General features: G+C 37.8%; 1 non-coding gene across 1 annotated transcript; it reads right to left on the bottom strand.

Moving 5' to 3' along the window:
• Window positions 1–3593: 3593 nt before the first annotated feature.
• On the bottom strand, window positions 3594–3665 carry Trnaa-agc (transfer RNA alanine (anticodon AGC)). Its single transcript has one exon. It is a non-coding gene; the product is annotated as a tRNA-Ala (tRNA).
• Between the last annotated feature and the right edge of the window lie 19163 nt (window positions 3666–22828).

Here is a 22828-nt window from a genome sequence, read left to right as displayed (position 1 = left end):
GTAGCTGGGGTTGTGGGTCCATTCTGATTCATATAGCAAGAGATCCAGCACATTTCCATGGTTCCAGCACCCAGAAATTTAGAGGAGCATAATCTTCACCACTATATTCTAATTTATAAATTAGACACTGGGGCAAGGTTTTCATTTTTTAATTCCCATTTTGTAATGTGTGGGGTGTATTGTTCTTTGACAAAGGGTGAGCTTATTCAATCAATGTCACCGAGCTTCCAGGCCTAACTGCTATTTGTCATTAGCTAATTGAGTAGTCCTGACAATAGGATCTCATTTCTTTGTGGCCACCAGTCCACTTATAATTGAAACTGAAAGATTGGTCCTTGATTATTCCAATGTTGGGTGAGGAAAGAGTGAAAAACAAATGAGGAATAAACGCAGAGCTTTAGCAATCAGTCCTTCATTGTAGTTTGAGCTCTCTGGGATCACCATTTCCAAAATATCATAACAATTAACAAGATTTCCAAGAATAGAAATACAAAAACAGTTAACTATAAAACCACCTCCAATTCTACTGGATGATAACCTGGCAGTGAGTTCCACATTGGAGAAATGTGGAGACAAAGGGATAATATGTTAGTTCTCACAGGAGCCAGAGAAAAATAGATCCTGTCATCTTGGGTCTTCTTCTGTCTTTAGTAGCTATAACTGAGCCATCAGTTCCATTTGTCTCTAGAGGAGTTTTGTTAATGGCTCTGCTACTATCTGTTATCAAGTCACCTTTGGAGGAACAATTTCAAGCATCATCACCACAGTGATGCTGCACCGATCAATTTGTGCTCTTGTGCTTGCAGAACCCAGAGTCCACAAGGCTTGATTTTAGGTCCAGTTCTGTAATCTCTTTTGGGTATATGGAATTATGATTTGAATACACAGAACTCTCATACTAACCATGTGGAGGTATAATATTAACACAAAATGGAGGGATAAAGTCTTTCAAACCTGCTCCCTGTCTTGTTTTCTGACATTACCAGCACAAGGCAGCCTGGTTTTGAGTAGCTATATAATTACATGATGGTTTTGCTGCTTGTTTTTTCCTTTCCTATTGCCTGATTCCTCACATTGGACTATTTGTAGATTTTCCTGAAGTAGAACATGGATCGAGAACTGCAAGGAATATGTGCTTTTCATATGTAGCATCAGTGTCAAAGGAATATAAAGCTCTCTGGTCGAGATAAGCTCAGAAACTTTTCTTGATTTCCCTTTTGTCTTATGGATTGCCATGGTGATAGGAGAAGAGTAGAATTGAGAGAGAACTATAACATTGGAAGCTGATAAAAGCCACATGGCTATTTCTGACTAGGACATTAATTCTAATTATGTGAAGGATATAATCTGTCTAAAAAAAAATCTTCTAGCATCTCTCCATCCAAATAATAGGCTCGGTTCCCTTTTGTATTCCTTTAAGTTCCCCTATGAGTTTAGAGGTTGTGGTTGATGGGAAATGAGTTCTTGTTCCTATAACATTTTTAGTTCCACCCATACAATAGTTTCATCTATACAATGGAGAATGAAAATTATAGTATTGTGGGGTTGCCTGAGGGCGTTTAATGGTGTTAGATAGGAAGTATGATGGAGAAACTCAAATGGAGGGTTTCTTCTCAGCTGTCCTTTCAGCATACAAGGATACTGATGTCTACAGAAAGAACATGCTGGGGAGAGAGAGAGAGAGAGAGAGAGAGAGAAAGAGAAAGAGAAAGAATGAGAATATGAATCAGAGAGGCCTAACCAGCACAGCCACAATAGAATACTGCAGAATACACTGGAGGGAAGGAATGCCTTTAAGCTCATCTGTGGTGGTAACTGAGTCCTTGGTAACTATACACAAGCAAGTGCATGAACCAAGACAAAGCTGTATGTAACCAGACGCAAGAGCTCTGGAGAGAAGGCAATGCTATAGCACAGGGGAGGCAGAATGTAGGGGAAAGGGAGAAGAACAATGGGACTCACAGTGGAAGATCCATCGAGCAACATCCAGACACTACTTCCTAGCCACTCTGCTTGGGACAGTTTCCTGAACTGTGTACTTTAGAACACCAGACCTGCAAGATGTTACGATATGACACACTGAAGAGTGCTCTGTGGTCAAGTAAATTAGGAAAATGCTTCTACTATGTCCTCCCACATAGAGATTTATAATATATATTAGACATATTAAGTAAAGAAAATGGTTTAACTTTGTAATCAGTGTTGTTTTACAAAGCCTTTTGTTTTTCTTATCACTTTATCAACTTCTTATAGGAACCATGTTCTGTTGAATACTGTATGCATATTCTATATGAGCAGTTACTGGTTTGTAGTGTGGAGGAGGAAGAAGTGGATACCAGAACCCAATGGGTAGCCTTTAGCGTTCTTGTGTATATGTACACAACTGTTGTGAATTAGGATCATCTGGTGGAGTCTGTAAGACAGGCCCATCCCAGACCTCACCCTTAGCCTAAGAAATCTAAGTCTGGATGATAGAACCTTAGGATCTTACTTTAGTCATAACTGTGACTAAAATACCTTACAGGAACAATTAGAGGAGGAAAGTTTATTTTGGCTTACAGTTTCAGAGGATTGGTTCAACTGACTCCACAGCTCTGGGCCAAAGTGAGGTAGAATATCATGGAAGAAGATCATGCTGAGGAAAGCAGCTTAAGACATAACAGGATACAGAAAGACCTTTGCTCACCTGGGACAAAATATAAACCCTAAAGGCACTCTCCCAGTGATCTGCCTCCCTCAGCCATATCCTACCTGCCTGCAGTTCTGACCCAGTTAATCCATTCAAGTGGATTAATGCACTGATTAGGTTATAGCTCTCATAACCCAATCATTTCACCTCCAAACTTTCTTGCATTGTGTCACATATGAGCTTTTGGGGGACACCCCATCCAAACCATAATAGATCTGTGTTGTAAAAATATTTCCCCTGCATGGTATCATTCACATGTAGAATTTTTAAAAGTTGATCTCATAGAAGTCGAGAGTAAAATGATGGTTATCAGAGACTGGAGAGAGTAAATGAATAAATTTTGGCTAATGAGTATTAAGTTATAGTTATAATAAGAAGTTCAGGTGTGCTATTCAACAATTGGATGACTCTATCTAATGATAATATGCTGTATATTTTTAAAAAACTAGAAGAAATATCTTGAATGTTTTAACCACAAGGAAATGATCAGTGTTTAAGGATATAGAGAAGCTTACCCTGACTTGAATACTACACAATGTAGACATGTGCCAAAATGTCACATGGTAAATATGTAGTTTTTATGTGTCCATTAAAAAAAGAATTAATGGGGAAATAAAAGATTTGCATAAATTTAAATGTGTTATTGTTTATAGGAAAATTTAATATGTATGTCAAATCTTAAATATGAAAGTAACTGCTAACAATTTTCTTGCCCAGAATAGGCAAAATCAGGTAATTTTTTTTCCTTCCAGAATTCTGCTTTAACAAAGGTAATTTTTGTCTGAATGTGTTACCCTTTTTTTTAATGGTTTTTATTGGTGCACCATAACAATAGGTAATAGTAGTACTCATTGTGACATATTCTTTTTTCTTTTTTTCACAATACCTTTATTTATTTATTTCTATGTGGTGCTGAGGATTGAACTCAGGGCTTCACACGTGCTAGGCGAGTGCTCTGCCACTGAGCTACACCACAGCCCCGACATATTCTTAATGCACATAATTTGATCAATCTTATTACCCCACATCTTCTCATTTCCTTCCCTCCTCTCTCACAAGATTCTCTTCCTTTATTCTACTAGCCTCCCTTATATTATTAATTTTTTACACTTTTAATATTTTTATTAATGCATTATAATTATACCTAGTAATTGGGTTCATTGTGACATATTTATATAAGCACATAACACAGTTTGCTCCAATACTTTCCCCAGAACTTCCCTTTCCCTCCCATCTTCCTTCCGCCTGTTCTCCTCTCTCTAGTCTTCTGGTTTTCCCATTGGTGCATTATAATTTTACATAAGAATGGAATTCATTTTGATATATTCATATGTGCCTACAGCATAATTTGATCAATTTTATTCTCTTGTTCTCCTTTTCCTCCCTTTCTCCCTCCCCCTTAGTCCCCTACCTCTACTCTACTCATTTCCCTTCTATTTTCATGAGATCCCTGCCCCCCTTCTGTTAAATTCCTTTTTTCTCTCTACCTTCTTTATATGAGAGAAAACATTTGGCCCTTGACTTTCTGAGTCTGGTTTATTTCACTTAACAGGATGTTCTCCAATTCCATCTGTTTTAGACAGCTTTTTCTCTGCCATAACCAAAAAGACCTGGCAAGAATAATTCAAGGAAGAAAAAGTTTATTGGGAGCTCATAGTTTCAGACGTCTCAGTCGGTAGATGGCCAACTCTATTGCTCTTGGCCCAAGGCTAGGCAGAACACCATGGTGGAAGAGTGATGGAGGAAAGTGGCTCAGGACACTCAGAATATAACACCAGGAAGGAGGAGAGAAAAGGGGGGGGGAGGGTAGAGAGTGCTCTCTTCTCAGCAAGGACAAAATAAAAAATCCAAAGGCATGCCCTCAGGGACCTACCTCCTCCAGCCATACCCTACCTGCCTACAATTACCTCCAAGTTAACCCCATATGAGGGGATTAATGCAATGATTAAGTTAAACCTCTTTAAAACACAATAATTTCAGCTTTAAAATTTCTGGCATTGTCTCACATGAGCTTTTGGGGGACATCTAATATCTAAACTATAACACCATTTATTAACCAGAAAATGACAATTTTCATTCTTCTTTATGATTGAGTAAAACTCCATTATGTATGTATGTATATATATTTCTTTATCCATTCATCTGTTGATGGACACCTAGATGGAACCATAACTTGGCTATTGTGGATTGTACTGCTATAAATATTAGTATGATGCATCACTAAAATATGCTGATTTTTAGCTTTTTTTGATAGATACCAAGGAGTGGGATACTGGGTAATATGATGATTATATTTGTAGTGTTTTGAGAAATCTCCATCCCAATTTCCCTAGTGGTGGCACTAATTTGCAGTCCGACCAACAATGTATGAGGGTACTTTATTTCTGCATCCTTGCCAGAATTTATGTTTTCTTAATGGGTGCCATTCTAACCTGAGTGAGAGGAAGTCCCATTGTAGTTTTGATTATTTCCCTTATTGCTAAGGATATTGAACAGTTTTTCATCGTTTGTTGACCATTTGTATTTCTTCTTTCAAGAATTGTCTGTTTAGTTCATTTGCCCATTTATTGATTGGGTTACTTGTTTTTTCTCTGATGTTAAGTTTTTGGAGTTTTTAAATATATTCTGGATATTCATTCCCTGTCAGAAAAGTATCTGGCAAGATTTTTCTCCCATTTTGTAGGTTTTCCCTTCACATTCTCTGTTTTTTTTTTTTTTTTGTGGTGCTGGGGATTGAACCCAGGGCCTTGTGCATGTGAGGCAGGCACTCTATCGACTGAGCTATATTCCCAGTCCTTCCTTTCACATTCTTAATTGTTTCATTTACTGTGCAGAACAGTTTAAATTTGAGGACATCCCACTTATTGATTCTGGGTTTTATATCTTGAGTTATAGAAATCATGTGAAGGAAGCCAATGCCTGTGCCAATACATTGGAGTGTTGATTATGTTTTATTTAGCAGTTGCAGTGTTTCTTCTCTAATTGCTAGATTTTGGATAAATTTGGGTTTTGAGCAGGGTAAGAGAGAGGGATCTAGCTTCATTATTCTACATATGGATATCCAGTTTTCCCTGCACATTTGTTAAAAAGGCTGACTTTTCTCCAACATATGTTTTTGGCACCTTTGCAAGGATCAGATGACTGTAACTGTGTAGGTTTGTCTCTGTGTCTTCTATTCTATCCCATTATTCTTCATACCTGTTTTTAAGCCAATACCATGTTGTTTTTGTTACTATAGCTCTGTAGTATAATTTGAAGTCAGGTACTATGATGCCTCCAGTAAAAGTAATGCTCAGAATTGCTTTGGCTATTCTGGATTTTTTATTCTTCCATATGAATTTTAGGATTTTAAAATTTTTTTAGGTCTGTGAAGAATGTCATTGGTATTTTGAACAAGACTGCATTGAATCTGTATGTATATTGCTTTTGGTAATATGGGTGTTTTAACAACATTAATTCTGCCTATTGTTTTTTCAGTGTTCTATAATTTTTATTGTAGAGGTCTTGGTTAGATTTACTCCCAGGTCATTTTTTTGTTTGTTTGTTGTTTGTTTTTAGCTTATGGTGAATGATGAAATTAGTTTCTTCATTTCTTTTTTAGCAGGTTCATTATTATGTGTAGAAAAGCTATTGACTTTTGTGTTTATCTTGTGTCCTTCTACTTTGCTGAATTTATCAGCTCTAGATGTCTTCTGGTGGAATTTTTAGGTCTTCCAAATATAGGATCATATAATCTGAAAACAGACAACTTAACCTCTTCTTTTCCTATTTGCATCTTTTAGACATTCTTCTGTTGCCTAATTGTTCTGGTTGGAATTTCAAGTACTGGGTTTAAAATATATATATATATATATATATATATATATATATATATATATGTGTGTGTGTGTGTGTGTGCGTGTGCGTGTGTGTGTGTGTGTATGTATACACAAAAATATAGTTGTAGTTGGACACAATACTTTTATTTATTTATTTTTATGTGGTTCTGTGGATCCAACCCAGTGCCTCGCATAGACTAGGCCAGCACTCTATACTGCTGAGCCAGGACCCCAGCCCACTCCTATTAAATCTCCTATGGGTTTTTAATAGGAGTGGTAAAAGTGGACATCCTTGTTTTGTTCCTGATTTTAGAGGAAATGCTTTCAGTTTTTCCCTATTTAGTATGATATTTGCTTTGGGTTTGCCATATATAGCCTTATAATGTTGAGGGGAGTTTCTTCTATTCCTTGTTGCCTCTTATTTTTATTTTTATTTTTTTTTCTTTTTTTAATTTTTATTGGTTGTTCACAACATTACAAAGCTGTTGACATATCATATTTCATACATTAGATTGAAGTGGGTTATGAACTCCCAATTTTACCCCAAATGCAGATTGCAGAATTGTTAGGAGCCACAGCAAAAATATTGATACAGGCACCTTTGGATTTAGTGACTGTCAGCCAGCAATTCACATTCATATGGTAATTGGACTCATGCTGTTTAGCTGGGCCCATTTCAGGACTCAGGTTACTCATGTCACTCTTATAATGGGAGAGTTCCCATTGGTTGGGAAAGGATGATAGGAGGGTGTTCCGGGGGAAGTGGAGGCCCCCCGGCTCAGGTAGAACACACGTGTGGTGGACCCACTTGTTAGGGGACGCACACGGCCTCTCTCTAAATAAAACTTTGTCTCAGTTTGACTGGCTTGTGTTTTTGTGCCCAACCGGGTTGTAAGATTGCAAGCCCGCGTGCACTGACAGCTCAGCAGGGAATCGCTCAGCAGGGGTGCGGCAGGCAGTGCTCGGGGATAGCAGCCGCAGGAACGGGGCTCAGCCAGCCCGCTCAACCCGCGGCCAGCGAGCCGCCTGCGGCACAGAATCACGTCGGTTACACATCCACAATTTTACATAATGCCCAATTAGTAATTGTTGTATTCTGCTACCTTTCCTATCCCCTACTATCCCCCCTCCCCTCCCCTCCCATCTTCTCTCTCTACCCCATCTACTGTAATTCATTTCTCTCCTTGTTTATTTTCCCATTCCCCTCTCAAACTCTTATATGTAATTTTGTATAGCAATGAGGGTCTCCCTTTATTTCCATGCAATTTCCCTTTTCTCTCCCTTTCCCTCCCATCTCATGTCTCTGTTTAATGTTAATCTTTTCTTCCTGCTCTTCCTCCCTCTCTGTTCATAGTTGCTCTCATTATATCAAAGAAGACATTTGGTATTTGTTTTTTAGGGATTGACTAGCTTCACTAAGCATAATCTGCTCTAGTGCCATCCATTTCCCTGCAAATTCTATGATTTTGTCATTTTTTATTGCTGCATAGTACTCCATTGTGTATAGATGCCACATTTTTTTATCCATTCATCTATTGAAGGGCATCTGGGTTGGTTCCAGTCTAGCTATTGTGAATTGTGCTGCTATGAACATCGATGTGGCAGCATCCCTGTAGCATGCTCTTTTAAGGTCTTCAGGGAATAGTCCGAGAAGGGCAAAAGTAGGGTCAAATGGTGGTTCCATTCCCAGCTTTCCCAGGAATCTCCAAACTGCTTTCCAAATTGGCCGCACCAATTTGCAGTCCCACCAGCAATGTACAAGAGTACCCTTTTCTCCACATCCTCGCCAGCACTTGTTGTTGTTTGACTTCATAATGGCTGCCAATCTTACTGGAGTGAGATGGTATCTTAGGGTGGTTTTGATTTGCATTTCTCTGACTGCTAGAGATGATGAACATTTTTTCATGTACTTGTTGATTGATTGTATATCCTCCTCTGAGAAGTGTCTGTTCAGGTCCTTGGCCCATTTGTTGATTGGGTTATTTGTTATCTTATTGTCTAATTTTTTGAGTTCTTTGTATACTCTGGATATTAGGGCTCTATCTGAAGTGTGAGGAGTAAAAATTTGTTCCCAGGATGTAAGCTCCCTATTTACCTCTCTTATTGTTTCTTTTGCTGAGAAAAAAACTTTTTAGTTTGAGTAAGTCCCATTTGTTGATTCTTGTTGTTAACTCTTGTGCTATGGGTGTCCTATTAAGGAATTTGGAGCCCGACCCCACAATATGTAGATCGGAGCCAACTTTTTCTTCTATCAGACGCAGAGTCTCTGATTTGATATCAAGCTCCTTGATCCATTTTGAGTTAACTTTGTGCATGGTGAGAGAAAGGGATTCAGTTTCATTTTGTTGCATATGGATTTCCAGTTTTCCCAACACCATTTGTTGAAGATGCTATCCTTCCTCCATTGCATGCTTTTAGCCCCTTTATCAAATATAAGATAGTTGTAACTTTGTGGATTAGTCTCTGTGTCCTCTATTCTATACCATTGGTCCACCCGCCTGTTTTGGTACCAGTACCATGCTGTTTTGGTCACTATTGCTCTGTAATATAGTTTGAAATCTGGTATCGCTATACCGCCTGATTCACACTTCCTGCTTAGAATTGCTTTTGCTATACTGGGTCTTTTATTTTTCCATATGAATTTCATGATTGCTTTATCTATTTCCACAAGAAAAGCCATTGGGATTTTGATTGGCATTGCATTAAACCTATAGAGAACTTTTGGTAATATCGCCATTTTGATAATGTTAGTTCTGCCTATCCATGAACAGGGTATATTTTTCCATCTTCTAAGATCTTCTTCTACTTCTCTCTTTAGGGTTCTGTAGTTTTCATTGTATAAATCTTTCACCTCTTTTGTTAGGTTGATTCCCAAGTATTTTATTTTTTTTGAGGATATTGTGAATGGAGTGTTTTTCCTCATTTCCATTTCAGAAGTTTTGTCGCTGATATACAGAAATGCCTTTGATTTATGCGTGTTGATTTTATATCCTGCCACTTTGCTGAATTCATTTATTAGTTCTAGTAGTTTCTTTGTAGACCCTTTTGGGTTTTCTAGGTATAGAATCATGTCATCTGCAAATAGTGATAATTTAAGTTCTTCTTTTCCTATTTTTATGCCTTTAATTTCTTTTGTCTGTCTAATTGCTCTGGCCAGTATTTCGAGAACTATATTGAATAGAAGTGGTGATAGAGGGCATCCCTGTCTTGTTCCAGATTTTAGAGGGACTGCCTTTAACTTTTGTCCATTCAGAATGATGCTAGCCTGAGGCTTAGCATAGATAGCTTTTATAATGTCAAGGTAAGTTCCTGTTATCCCTAGTTTTTCTAATGTTTTGAACATAAATGGATGCTGTACTTTGTCAAATGCTTTCTCTGCATCTATCGAGATGATCATATGGTTCTTATCTTTAAGTCTATTGATGTGGTGAATAACATTTATTGATTTCCGTATATTGAACCATCCTTGCATCCCAGGGATGAATCCTACTTGATCATGGTGCACAATTTTTTTGATGTGTTTTTGTATTCGATTTGCCAGAATTTTATTGAGGATTTTTGCATCTAGGTTCATTAGAGATATTGGTCTGTAGTTTTCTTTCTTTGAGGTGTCTTTGTCTGGTTTCAGAATCAGGGTGATGTTGGCCTCATAGAATGAATTTGGAAGAGCTCCCTCTTTTTCTATTTCCTGAAATAACTTGAAAAGTATTGGTATTAATTCTTCTTTAAAGGTTTTGTAAAATTCCGCTGTATACCCATCCGGTCCTGGGCTTTTCTTGGTTGGTAGTCTTTTGATGGCTTCTTCAATTTCATCCATTGATATTGGTCTGTTCAAATTGTGTGTATCCTCCTGACTCAGTCTGGGCAAATCATAAGACTTAAGAAATTTATCGATGTCTTCACTATCTTCTATTTTATTGGAATATAGGTTTTCAAAATAATTTCTAATTGTCTTCTGTATTTCTGTAGCATCTGTTGTGATATTGCCTTTTTCATCCCGTATGTTAGTAATTTGAGTTCTCTGTCTTCTTCTCTTCATTAGCATGGCTAAGGGTCTGTCGATCTTATTTATTTTTTCGAAGAACCAACTTTTAGTTTTGTTAATTTTTTCAATAGTTTCTTTTGTCTCAATTTCATTGATTTCTGCTCTGATTTTAATTATTTCTTGCCTTCTGCTACATTTGCTGTTGTTTTGCTCTTCCTTTTCTAGGGCTTTGAGATGAAGTGTGAGCTCATTTATTTGTTGGTTTTTTCTTTTTTTGCGGAATGACCACCAGGCGATGAATTTTCCTCTTAAAACTGCTTTCATTGTGTCCCATAGATTCCGATATGTTGTGTCTGTATTTTCATTTATCTCTAAGAATTTTTTGATTTCCTCCTTTATGTCTTCTGTAACCCATTGATCATTCAGTAACATATTGTTCATTTTCCATGTGATGTAGGATTTTTCCTTCCTTCTTTTATCATTGATTTCCAGTTTCATTCCATTATGATCAGATAAAATGCATGGTATTATCTCCACCCCTTTATATTTACTGAGGGTTGCCCTATGGCATAATATATGGTCTATTTTTGAGAAGGATCCATGTGCTGCTGAGAAAAAAGTGTATCCATTTGATGATGGTTGATATATTCTATATATGTCAGTTAAGTCTAGGTTATTGATTGTGGTATTGAGTTCTATAGTTTCTTTATTCAACTTTTGTTTGGAGGATCTGTCCATTGGTGAGAGAGGTGTGTTGAAGTCACCCATAATTATTGTGTTGTGGTCTATTGGATTCTTGAACTTGAGGAGTATTTGTTTTATGAATGCTGCAGCGCCATTATTTGGTGCATAGATATTGATAATTGTTATGTCTTGTTGGTGAATGGTTCCTTTTAACAGTATATAATGTCCTTCTTTATCCCTTTTGATTAACTTAGTCTTGAAGTCGATTTTATTCTATATGAGGATGGCCACCCCTGCTTGCTTACGAGGACCGTGTGCGTGGTATATTTTTTCCCATCCTTTCACCTTCAGCCTGTGTATGTCTTTTCCAATCAGATGTGTCTCCTGGAGGCAGCATATTGTTGGATTTGTTTTTTTAATCCATGATACCAGCCTATGTCGCTTTATTGGAGAGTTTAAGCCATTAACATTCGGAGTTACTATTGATATATGGTTTGTACTTCCAACCATGTTTGATTATTTATCCTTTTAAAAAAAAATTTAGTTTGTTTCTCCATGATTATCTTTCCCCTCGCCCTCTGTCTTTACCGAGGCACTTCCCTCTGATGGTTTTGGTTATTGTTTTTCATTTCTTCCTCGTGTAGTGTTTTGCTCAAAATGCTTTGCAATTCTGGTTTTCTGGCTGCAAATTCTTTTAACTTTTGTTTATCATGAAAGATTTTTATTTCGTTGTCATACCTGAAGCTTAATTTTGCTGGATACAGAATTCTTGGTTGGCATCCATTGTCTTTCAGTGTTTGAAAAACATTGTTCCATGACCTTCTTGCTTTCAGCGTCTGTGATGAAAAATCCGTTGTTAACCTAATTGGTTTACCCCTGAATGTAATCTGCCTCCTTTCTCTTGTAGCTTTTAATATTTTCTCTTTGTTGTGTATATTGGATATCTTCATAACAATGTGTCTTGGCGTTGGTCTACTGTGATTTTGTGTGCTCGGTGTCCTGTATGCATCTTCAATTTGTATATCTGTTTCCTTTTTTATTTCTGGAAAGTTTTCAGTAATTATTTCATTCAGCAGGTTTCTCATTCCCTTGGTTTGAATCTCTGTACCTTCTTCTATCCCGATGACTCGTAAGTTTGGTTTTTTTATGTTATCCCATAACTCTTGGATGTTTTTCTCGTGATTTTTTTACCAGCCTTTCTGAGTTGGCTAGACTCTTTTCAAGATGATATATTTTGTCTTCATTATCTGACGTTCTGGCTTCTACTTGATCCACTCTGTTAGTGATACTCTCAATTGAGGTTTTAATTTGGTTTATCATTTCCTTCATTTCTAGAATTACTGTTTGATTATTTTTATAATCTCTATCTCCTGATAAAGATGCTTAACTTCTTCTTTTATCTGTTTATGTAACTCATTCTCAATGTGTTCTTTTGCTGCTTGAATTTGCTGTCTCGTATCCTCTTTAAGGTTCCATTCCATCTGTCTAAGGTATTCCTTGAGTTCTTTATATGAACATTTTTCCGATGACTCTAGGTCCTCCTGAATATTTAGGCTGTCCTGCATTGTTTGTACTCCTTTTCTTCCTTGCTTTTTGAAGCTGCTCATGTTACTTCTTGTTCAGTTTGACTGCTGAGTTACTGTTTACTCCTATAAATTTATTTGATGCTTGGGAGGAAAGGTATTAGAAGGGAAGGGAAGAAGTCACTAAAGAGAATGAGAGTAAGCAGGTAGAATTCAAGGAAGGGGGGATAAGATAATTGAAAAGAAATGAAAAGACAAAAGAAGAAAATAAATAGGAAATAAAAAAAGAAAAAAAATTAAAAAAAAATTTAAAAAAAAATTAAAATTAAACTTGGAAGAAAAAAATTTTAAAAAAAATTTAAAAAAAATAAAAAACAAGAAAGAAAAATGAAAATGAAAGAAAAACCCAAATCAAAATAAAAAAAATTAAAAAATTAAAAAAAAGAGAAAAGAAAAAAGAAAAAAAACTAATAAATGCAGTCTTAGAGTTTGATTAACTTCTCTTCCAGTAGGTGGCGCTGTGCCCACCAGGCCAAGTTTCTCCTGTCAATACGCGGGAACCAATCACTGTGCAGCAGCTCTTCCTCCCAGACTGGGCGAGTCTCCAATCCTGAGTGACTAGGGCCTCCTCTTGTGTCTAGTCACTTCCCCACTTTTCCTCTAGCCAGGCCCCTCTCACGGGTGCCGCTCACCACAATACTGGGTACACGCCAGGTCTGCTGCTCCTGGGAGCCCTGTTGTCATGAATGACTGGGCACACTCTCCCTGTTTGCCATTCCCTCAGACCCTAAGTTTGTAGCGCTTGGGGCTGAGAATCCTCAGCGAATTTTACTGCCCCTCCGGTAGCCACGCCCCCAGTAGCTCTTGCAAGAGACCTCAGCTCTCAGCACTGGTGGGAGCGGTAGTTCCGCGCCACGGGTCCCGCGCCACCTCTAATTCTCTCGGTCTGGCTTCCGCGCTCACGGGAGAGCTGGAAGGGGCCCTTAAGGTTTCCCAGATTTGTGGAGAAGGAAGGCTAGGGGATTACACACCTGTAGCTGCAGGATTCAATGAAGTTATCTCCTCCGCCGCAGTCTGATGACATCAGTTCTCTGCCATGGTGGTATCTCTTGCAAATGGCGACAGTTCGTTTCCCTTTGCTGGGTGACCAATGCAACGGGTGGGTCCTTACTGTCTCTCCCAAGCCCCGTTTCAAACCTGTGGCCGCTACCTATGAAGGCTCGGTAGGCATTTACCTCCGTAGGATCAGAAGGGCCGACCAGTTGTTTCAGCCGGATGGATCAGTGCTGAGTCGCAGCTGTTTGTCTGCGGGACGCAGGCGAACAGGCCTTATTTTTATTTTGAAAAAAAAAAAATTTCATTGAAGCAATTGAATGAAGGAAGACCAAGACAGAACATTATACAGAATGGTCCTATAGACCCTCAATTCAATAGTAAGGGATTTAATCTAGGAAAGAATAGATCAAGGTACCCTTTTAGTATTGAACAGAGTGACATTTGTATGAAGAGAAACCTGGTAAGATTTAAGGGGAATTTACTCCAATAATCTGCTCCTGACCATCTTCCTTAGAAGATGCACCAGCCTTCTGGCATGGCTTGAGAACTGACTTGAGAATAATGAAACATGGGTGAGTGACGATTCTGATAAGGTTACTATCCACAGATTTCTTAAACTTAGTTGAGGAATTATGGAATTATGTTTTTCTAGTCAGAACAACCAATATGTTGTCAATAATGGTTCAGAGTAGTGGGTTACAGTGGAGTAGATGGATTGGAACTTCCAGAAAAAAACTACAAAAATAACAGATCTATAATGTTCTTGCCAAGAGAACTCATTTTATCATCAAGATTTATTGTTCTAGCCAGGGATGGTGGCACACACCTGTAATCCCAGTGACTTGGGAGGCTGAGGCAGGAGGATTGCAAATTCAAGGCCAGATTTGGGCAATTTAGAGAGACCCTGTCAACAACAAAAGCAACGGGTGATGTAGTTTATTGGTAAAACATCCCTGGGTTCAATCCTCTATATAAATAAGTAAATGAATAAGAAATGAAAAAAAAAGATTTCTTGATCTAACTCAGTAGAGAAGAATGTCCATTTGGTATGCTATTCAAAGTAGCCTCACATGCAATAGTTTTCCTTATGATGTTTTACATGTGAAAAATTAAGCCCCAAACAATAAACCTATAAGAATACCCCAAAGACTGTTAGGTGAGAATTTTATCTCTGAACAGAAATTATAAGGTAGAAAAGCAATGTAGTACTTTAAGGCAGGGCTTTTAGAATTTTAATGGGTATATAAATCACCTGGAATCTTGTTAAAGTGCAGATTCTGATTGAAAAGGGCAAGGGTGAGGCCTGGATTCCTAGCCTTCACCCCAGGTAAATCAGATGCTCCGTGGACCACACCAACCAGTGTCTTACTAAAGTATTTGAAGAGAGAGGAAAAGGGAAAGAAAAAAAAAAGAGGAACAAAGTAGAAGTAGGTATTAGTGATACTTTGTAGAATTTGAGTAACTAACTCTCTAAATATCAGTTTTTAGGACTAGTAAATATTCATAAATAGACAAGAAAAGTAAGCATAGAGATCTCTTGCATCAGATGGGAATTAGTATATAGTTGCATATGATGAGTTGGACTATAGTTGATTGAAACAAGTAAGGATTTGCATTTTAAACCTAATAAGAATTCCAAAGGAAGCCAGCGATGCTTCCACCACCTGCAGAGCTACAGGTCATGTGACTTCATTTTCATTGCATTCTAGTTGGGAGATGGCGTCTCTGAGTTCCTGATGGAAATAAGGAGGAAGGCAAAAGAGGTTCCTGAGTCTGCTCACTTTACATAATGTTCATGGGAGTCCCACCCAGCAATATGTGCTCAACAGAACTCTGTCACTGCTAGCTTCTAGGAACACTGGGAAAAATAGTTTGCCTGCTCAGTATGTGGCTACCCCATTTAAAATCAGGATAGTGTGGGTAAGGAAGGAGAATGAATAGTGACAGACACCCTGCAGTGTCTGCCACTCCTGTTATTAGACATTTTCTGTTTGCCATGATGGAACCAGAAATGTCTTGTTTTCTTCTTGTTCAGTGTAATATGAATGTATATTCACACTGTTTGATTCACAATGCAATCCATTTTGATAGGGACCAGTTCATATGCAAATATGTGAGCTGAAACATATGACATCTCCCAGTGAGAATTGTAATACCCATTGTCTTATCATGTCAACAATCATTGGGAAATGCTAAGTTCTTATTTCTTTTTCACATTTTACCCAGTAACATTTATGGCATATGTTTATTATTCTATTTAATGCACATGATTTGGAGATTGTATATTTGATAGGAATGGAAAAGGGGCAAAAGAAATAGGAACAATAAGGGAATTTTATCAAGGCTGCATACCAGCACTTGATTGTTAAATAGCACTATTTCGAACTTTACTGCATAGTGTTTTTGACCATAGATGTAGTTGAAAGAGTAAAATGAATGTATAAATGATGTGAAAGCAGAAATGTTAATAATTTCTCCATCATTGTGTCGTGACTATACCAGCATGTACTAATATTCAGGAAAATGCTGTTATTTTATTCTACAGCTCCCACCTTATCCTGGAAACACAAGATTTTCTTAGCACAAGGATTTTTGTCTTGAGAGATTCTCTGGCCATTATAGACATCTAATGCAGTAGTAATAATATTTCACACATTTCTTTTCAAAGTGAGGCTCTCATGGGTGGACCTAGATTTTGTAGGACCTGAAAATTAATGAAATTTTTAGGATCTTTTAAGGAAAAGAATGCACAGCCAGATACAAATGTAAGAATTTATTTAGAATAAGAAGAGATATAAACACAAATGATAAAAAATACACAAGCATCACAGAAACCCAGGAAATGTGACATGGTATTTTAGTGAATTCATTGCTTGATACATCTTCTATAGCACTTCCCCCCACATTGTTTTAGGCTGCATAATCTTTAATAATACTCTTCATATGACAATGATTTTGTAATATAATTTTTCTGTAGAGAGAATAGAAATAAAATTTAATCTTTATTGTGGCTGATCAAAAATTATAATAGCTTAGAAAAGTTCTAGCTTTACTATTCATTATTGGTAATGTATAATGTTTAGTATTGTTAAATTTTGGAAAATCTCTGGCAAGTTTTTTTTTTTTTTACATATGCACTTATATTTTAGGGTATTTCAAGTCTTCTTTTGCAGTAACTAATTTTAAATATTCTTTAAACAGATGATGCTCAGTTGCCAGTTTGTTATCATTTGTCCTTATTGTCTTTGCATGTTATAAGCTTTCCATTTTATCTGACAGGAGAAAAATTTCACTTTGACCAGACATTGGTGGGAATCATGTCTTTTAATTCTTATTCTATTCTGATATTAAAAGAATTTCACATAGAATAGCTCTGGATCCTTACATATCACTGTTTTCCACCACTAACTGCCAAATTACATGAGCATCATAGAATGATGTTCACTTCTGGATATGCTCTGGCACTGCTGTGTCATGATACTGGCACAATGGGTATTAGGACTATTCTTGAAAACCATTCCCACAATGGGTTAATTGTCTATGACTTGTCTACAAGGGAAGTGCCTGTGTTCACATAAGTGTGTCCCACCAACCCAGATGAATTATACCTCCAACTCAATTTAAACTTAACTGGATCCCCAAAGGCCCATAGGTGCTCTAACACTGCACATGTGATGAAAATTATGACAGAGTAAATGTTTCAAGTCATAGGTTGTACACAAAGTATTTTCACACCATTCGTGTCTTCATACATGTACCTAGGGTAATGATGTCCATCTCATTCCACTGTCTTTTCTACCCCCATACTCCCTCCCCTTCACTCCCTCCCCTTTGCCCTATCTAAAGTTCCTCCATTCCTCCCATTGCCCCCCCACCCATGAGCATTATGAATCAGTATCCTCATATCAAAGAAAACATTTGGCCTTTGTTTTTTTGGGGATTGGCTTACTTCACTTAGCATGATATTCTTCAACTCCATCCATTTACCTGCAAATGCCATGATTTTATTCTCTTTTAATATTCCATTATGTATATATACCAAAGTTTCCCTATCCATTCATCTACTGAAGGGTATCTGGGTTGGTTTCACAATTTAGCTATTGTGAATTGTGCTGCTATAAACACTGATGTGGCTGTGTTCTGTAGTATGCTGTGTTTTAAAGTTTGGCAAGAACAGTTTTAAGGAGGAACAGTTTGGGGGGCTCAGGTGGTTCAGAGGTCTCAGACTTTATTTCTCAGGGCCTGAAGTGAGGCTGAACATCATGGTGGAAGTGTGTGGCAGAGGAAAGGAGTTGGGGATATGGCATCAGAGGGTGGGGGAGACACACACACACACACACACACACAAACACACACACAGAGAGAGAGAGAGAGAGAGAGAGAGAGAGAGAGAGAGAGAGGCAGAGAGAGAGATTTCCTTACCATGATAAAATATAAACTCCAAAGACACCCCCCAAAGGATACACCTCCTCTAGCCACACCCTACCTGCCTATAGTTACCACCCAGTTAATCCATTCAAGTGGATTAATTCACTGATTATGTTAGTGCCTTAATTTCACCTCTAAACTTCTTGCATTGTCTCATATATGAGCTTTTTGGGGACACCTAATATCTAAACCATAACACTTGCTAAGTTTAATCATTTCCATTTTTGATTTGCACAGAGAGATGTGACTCTTCCTTCCACATGAACACTTGTTCTCTGACTCTGATTGATTAACAACTCCAGTTCCTTCAAGTCTCAGCTTAAAAGTCACTTCCTTGCTGAAGTCTGTTTTTTTTGGCCACTGGCATCTAGAACACTGCTTGACATTCAGTAGATATTTAATTAATCGATTTTATTCCTATTTGTGCTGATGAGGAGTGCTGCAGTTAACATTACTGTCTACAGATCTCCAACCATTTTTCAGATTATCTCATTAGCATTACTTACCTAGACTAAACTAACCATATAAACTTTTTTTTTTTTTTAGAATTTAACCTTTATTTTATTCATTTATTTATTTTTAATGTGGTGCTGAGGATTGAACCCAGTGCCTCACCCATGCTAGGCAAGGGCTCTACCACTGAGCTACAGCTCCAGCCCAGATATGAACATTTTAAGACTCTCTTTCTCTCTCTTTGTTTGATATAATTATATCAAAATTGCTTTCTAGCAATTATTCCAGTTTCTACTTATACAATCAGTGGAGACTTTCTACATCTCAGTGAGCTGGCAATTAAATTTTGGGGGCATTGATTTCAGGCTTCCTGAATTCTGAAACTTTATTTTGAATTGGTTTAAAATATATTTTTATCCCCTTTTTAATTCCCTTTGTTTCCTGCTTATTAAACAAATCTCATTTCAGTGAGCAGCCATGTTACTCTCACACAATTATTTATTCTCCTACAGTTTTCTTATTCAGTATCACACAATCTCTATTCCGAAAGGCAATATAATTTTTTGCCAAGACCACATATGATTTCCCTAGAGGATTTTTTTTTGCATGCCTCAAATTGAGCTGTCATTCAGTTCACTGATCCAATAAGAGTGATAATACATTTTGAATAAATAATTTAGGAATATTTCTCATGTCAAAGCAAAAAGTGCTTTGAAAGATAAACTGATATTAACAGCAATAATTCAGAAAAATAGTAACTTATGCTTTAATATGTGAAAGCCATACTATATGTTGCAAATAATCAACTATATTTTAATATCTTAATTTACAATATTACATAGCAATTGAGGGGATTGAATCAGATAATGTAAATTCTTTTATAGACCATATGGCAAAAGCCAGTCACCAAACAGGTAGGTTACGAGTTTTCCCCAGCTGGGTAGGCATGAATAATTCAATTTGAAGTTTGGATATGCTGATGTTTTATATTAACTCAGAATGTTTGGCAGCCTATATCAGAGGATGGCAAGCTTTTTCTGTAAAAGGCTAATTGTAAATATTTTAGGCTTGTTGGGACCATGCTGGTCTCTGTCACAGCTACTCCACTCTACCTCTCTAGTGCAAAAGGAGTCATACACAATAAGTAGACAAATAGATGTGGTTCTCTTCCATTCCAGCTGTTTGAGGAGGGCTCAAGCCCACTGACTGCTGGCCTATGAGATGGATATGTCAGACACAGGAAGTAGAACTCCAGAACATCATTGAGTCCAAAGCTGGGTTGTTAGAAAATATAGGAACATTTATAAAACATGTTACAAAGAGTATTAAGAAAACATATGTAAGACATAATTAAAATAAAACCCAGGTACACAGAAAGTCTTAAATAATGTCATAAAGGTTTTACAAGCTGGAATGAGAGAGATGAGAAGAAACTGAATAAGATACAGGAGAAGAGACTCTCTTCCTTCGACAAGAGGGAAAATGGTTCAGAGGTGCTGAGGGTGCAGGTGGTGGGTGAGGATGATAATGCTGCTTGGATTGTAACCTAGTCTCAATGCCAGAACCCGCAAGAGAAAGAACCTTGTTTCTTTAGCTGTCTAGGAGGGGAAAGAACTTCTGAGATGGGTTTTTCTTGGTGTGCAGTGAATGACTTCTTCTTAGTCTCACTCCACTCTTTCCACAGTGTTGATCCTTGGAAGCCATCAAAGAAACTAGATTATCCACATGCAACCCAAATTAGAATGGCCCAAGACATAATGGCATCATCCTCCCCAAGATATGAGTGCATATGTTGGAGAGGCCCTGAGGTGCTGTCTCATTTGTGGGAAGCCCTTTAGTCCCTGGCATGCCTTCAGAGTGAAGGCATATTTTTTTATCCTCATGACTGCAAAATGACTGCTTATGCTTCTAGATCACATCCACAGTTCAGGCAGGAAAAAGGCAGAAGGGCAAAGTGGGTATCAGAAGATTTCCACTTATATATCTTTGGCCAGGACACTGTCAATAGCAATATTTGGTTGCCATAGAGGCTAAGAAATTTATAATTTACTAGCCTCCAGGCAGTTGGGTTGGACAACTGTACTGAATGCTCAGCATCTTTAGGACAGACCCTTCCCTTAAATTTCCCAAAGTATAGTAGAACTTAGGCTGTGACTTTATTAAAAAAATCTTTATTTTTAAATAGTTTAAACTCAGAAGAATATGTAAACATAGAAAATAGTTCCTTTATAGCCTTTAACCATCTTCTCCAAATGATAATATCCCATATGCCCATGGTACATTATCATAACCTAGGGACCGATGCCGATACTATACCATCAACTCAGATGCAGACCATGTTTAATATGTGAGTCTTATATGCACCCTTTTCTCTTCTTGGTGTTCAATTCAATGATATTTTATTGCATGCCTGTACTGGACTAACCATTACCACAGATAAATGCTCTCATGTACCCCTTAATAGTCACACTCTTTCCCAACCCCTGAATGGTTGCTTGTCTGTTCCCCATCAATGTGATTTTTTTCTTTTACTTTGAAAGCATTATATAAACAGAATAGCAGAATATATAGCCCTCTGAGGTAGACTTTTTCACTAAGCATAATGTTCTTGAGATCCATCCAAGTTTTGGGTATATCGATAATTCATTCTTTTACTGAGTAATATTCCATTGTATGGATATACAAGTTTGCTTATCCATTCACTCCAAGTAGGACACTGGCTTGTTACCAGGTTTTGACTATTACAAATAAAGCAATTACAAACATCCATATGTAGATTTATGTGTAAACATAAGTTTTCTAGGATAAATCCCAGGAATACGATTATTGGATTATATGATTAGAATGTGTTTAATATTTTTAAAAACTTCCAAGCTATTTTCCAAAATGGCTGTACCATTTTATATTCCCATTACTCATAATAGCCAAAATACAAAAATGTTTCAACCCAAATATTTACCAACTAATGAATGGATAAACAAAATATGGTATATCCATACAATAGAATGCTATTTCACAATTAAAAGGATCGAAGTACTGAAGCAAATTAAACATGAACTACCTAAAAACATGTATTATGTTAAAATAAATAAACCAGGAACCAAAGATCATATATGTTTCTATTTATATGCAATGTCTAAATAGAAAAACATATTGACAGCAAGTGGACTAATGGTGGGTGTGAGGGTGGGGGTGAGTAATGACTGCTAGTGGGCAAGATATTTGGTGTTCAAGTGAGACAAATGCTTTAAGTTATATTATAGTGATAGATGAAAAACTTGGCAAATATGCTAAAAATCGCCAAATTATATACTTAAAATGGGTGAATTTTATGTTATGAAATTATATCTCAGAAAATCTATTAAAATTTATATGAAAATGGAAAATATCTAGAATAATCCTGTTGGGAGTCGCCCCGGCTCCAAAGACTAACTTCCCCATCCCCTGAGACAGTGGCAGGAAGAGACATCCAATGGTGAGCCCTGCTGACTCTCATGATCCTTACCCACCAATCAGAAAGCACCCCGTGCCAACTGTCAAACCGTTAAACCGTTAAACTGTAATAACTGTCAAATCGCCCCTGGCTCTATAAATATGCAGAGCTGTTCCTCAATAAACGGGCATTTTCTCCCACAACTAGCCTTGACTGGTCATTCTTCCATTGGTGCCGAAACCCGGGAAGGGGAATTCCTCGCTGCTAGAGGGCCCCCTCTCTCAAGGCTACTCACACAACACTGGCTCTTCAGTAGGTGAGTTCCCCTATTGGGTTTCCAACTTCAGACGGGCTACGCAGGGGCTTTGACCGTGATTGACTGGCAAACCTCTGACGCCCAATCTGGAGGAGAGAATGCACCCCACCACTACTTTCACGGTCACGGCGGACTCTCTGGAACCTGGTCGCAATTCTCAGAGATCTGTTTAACTTCTGCGAGTGCTCGAAAAGGTGGAAGGAGATCCCCTTTGTTGAGGTTTTTTTCTCTTTTTAGGTTCTCACCCAGACCTATCTGGCAGATGAACCCCCTCCTTACTGACCTCCCTTGTTGGCTCCATCCAGCCCCTCAGGTGCTCCCCCTGACTCAGCCGACACCTTTAGTCCCCCCGAAACTAGGTCCCTGCTCCCTTGTCCCACAAACCATGGCTCCCTTAAGAGAGGTTGCTGGACCTGAGGGCATTATCCAGATACATGTCCCCT

This window comes from Urocitellus parryii, chromosome 1 (assembly GCF_045843805.1).
Source record: "Urocitellus parryii isolate mUroPar1 chromosome 1, mUroPar1.hap1, whole genome shotgun sequence".
Taxonomy (NCBI): domain Eukaryota; kingdom Metazoa; phylum Chordata; class Mammalia; order Rodentia; family Sciuridae; genus Urocitellus; species Urocitellus parryii.
Note: the sequence above shows the minus strand (reverse complement) of the source record. Positions and strands in the feature narration are given on the sequence as shown.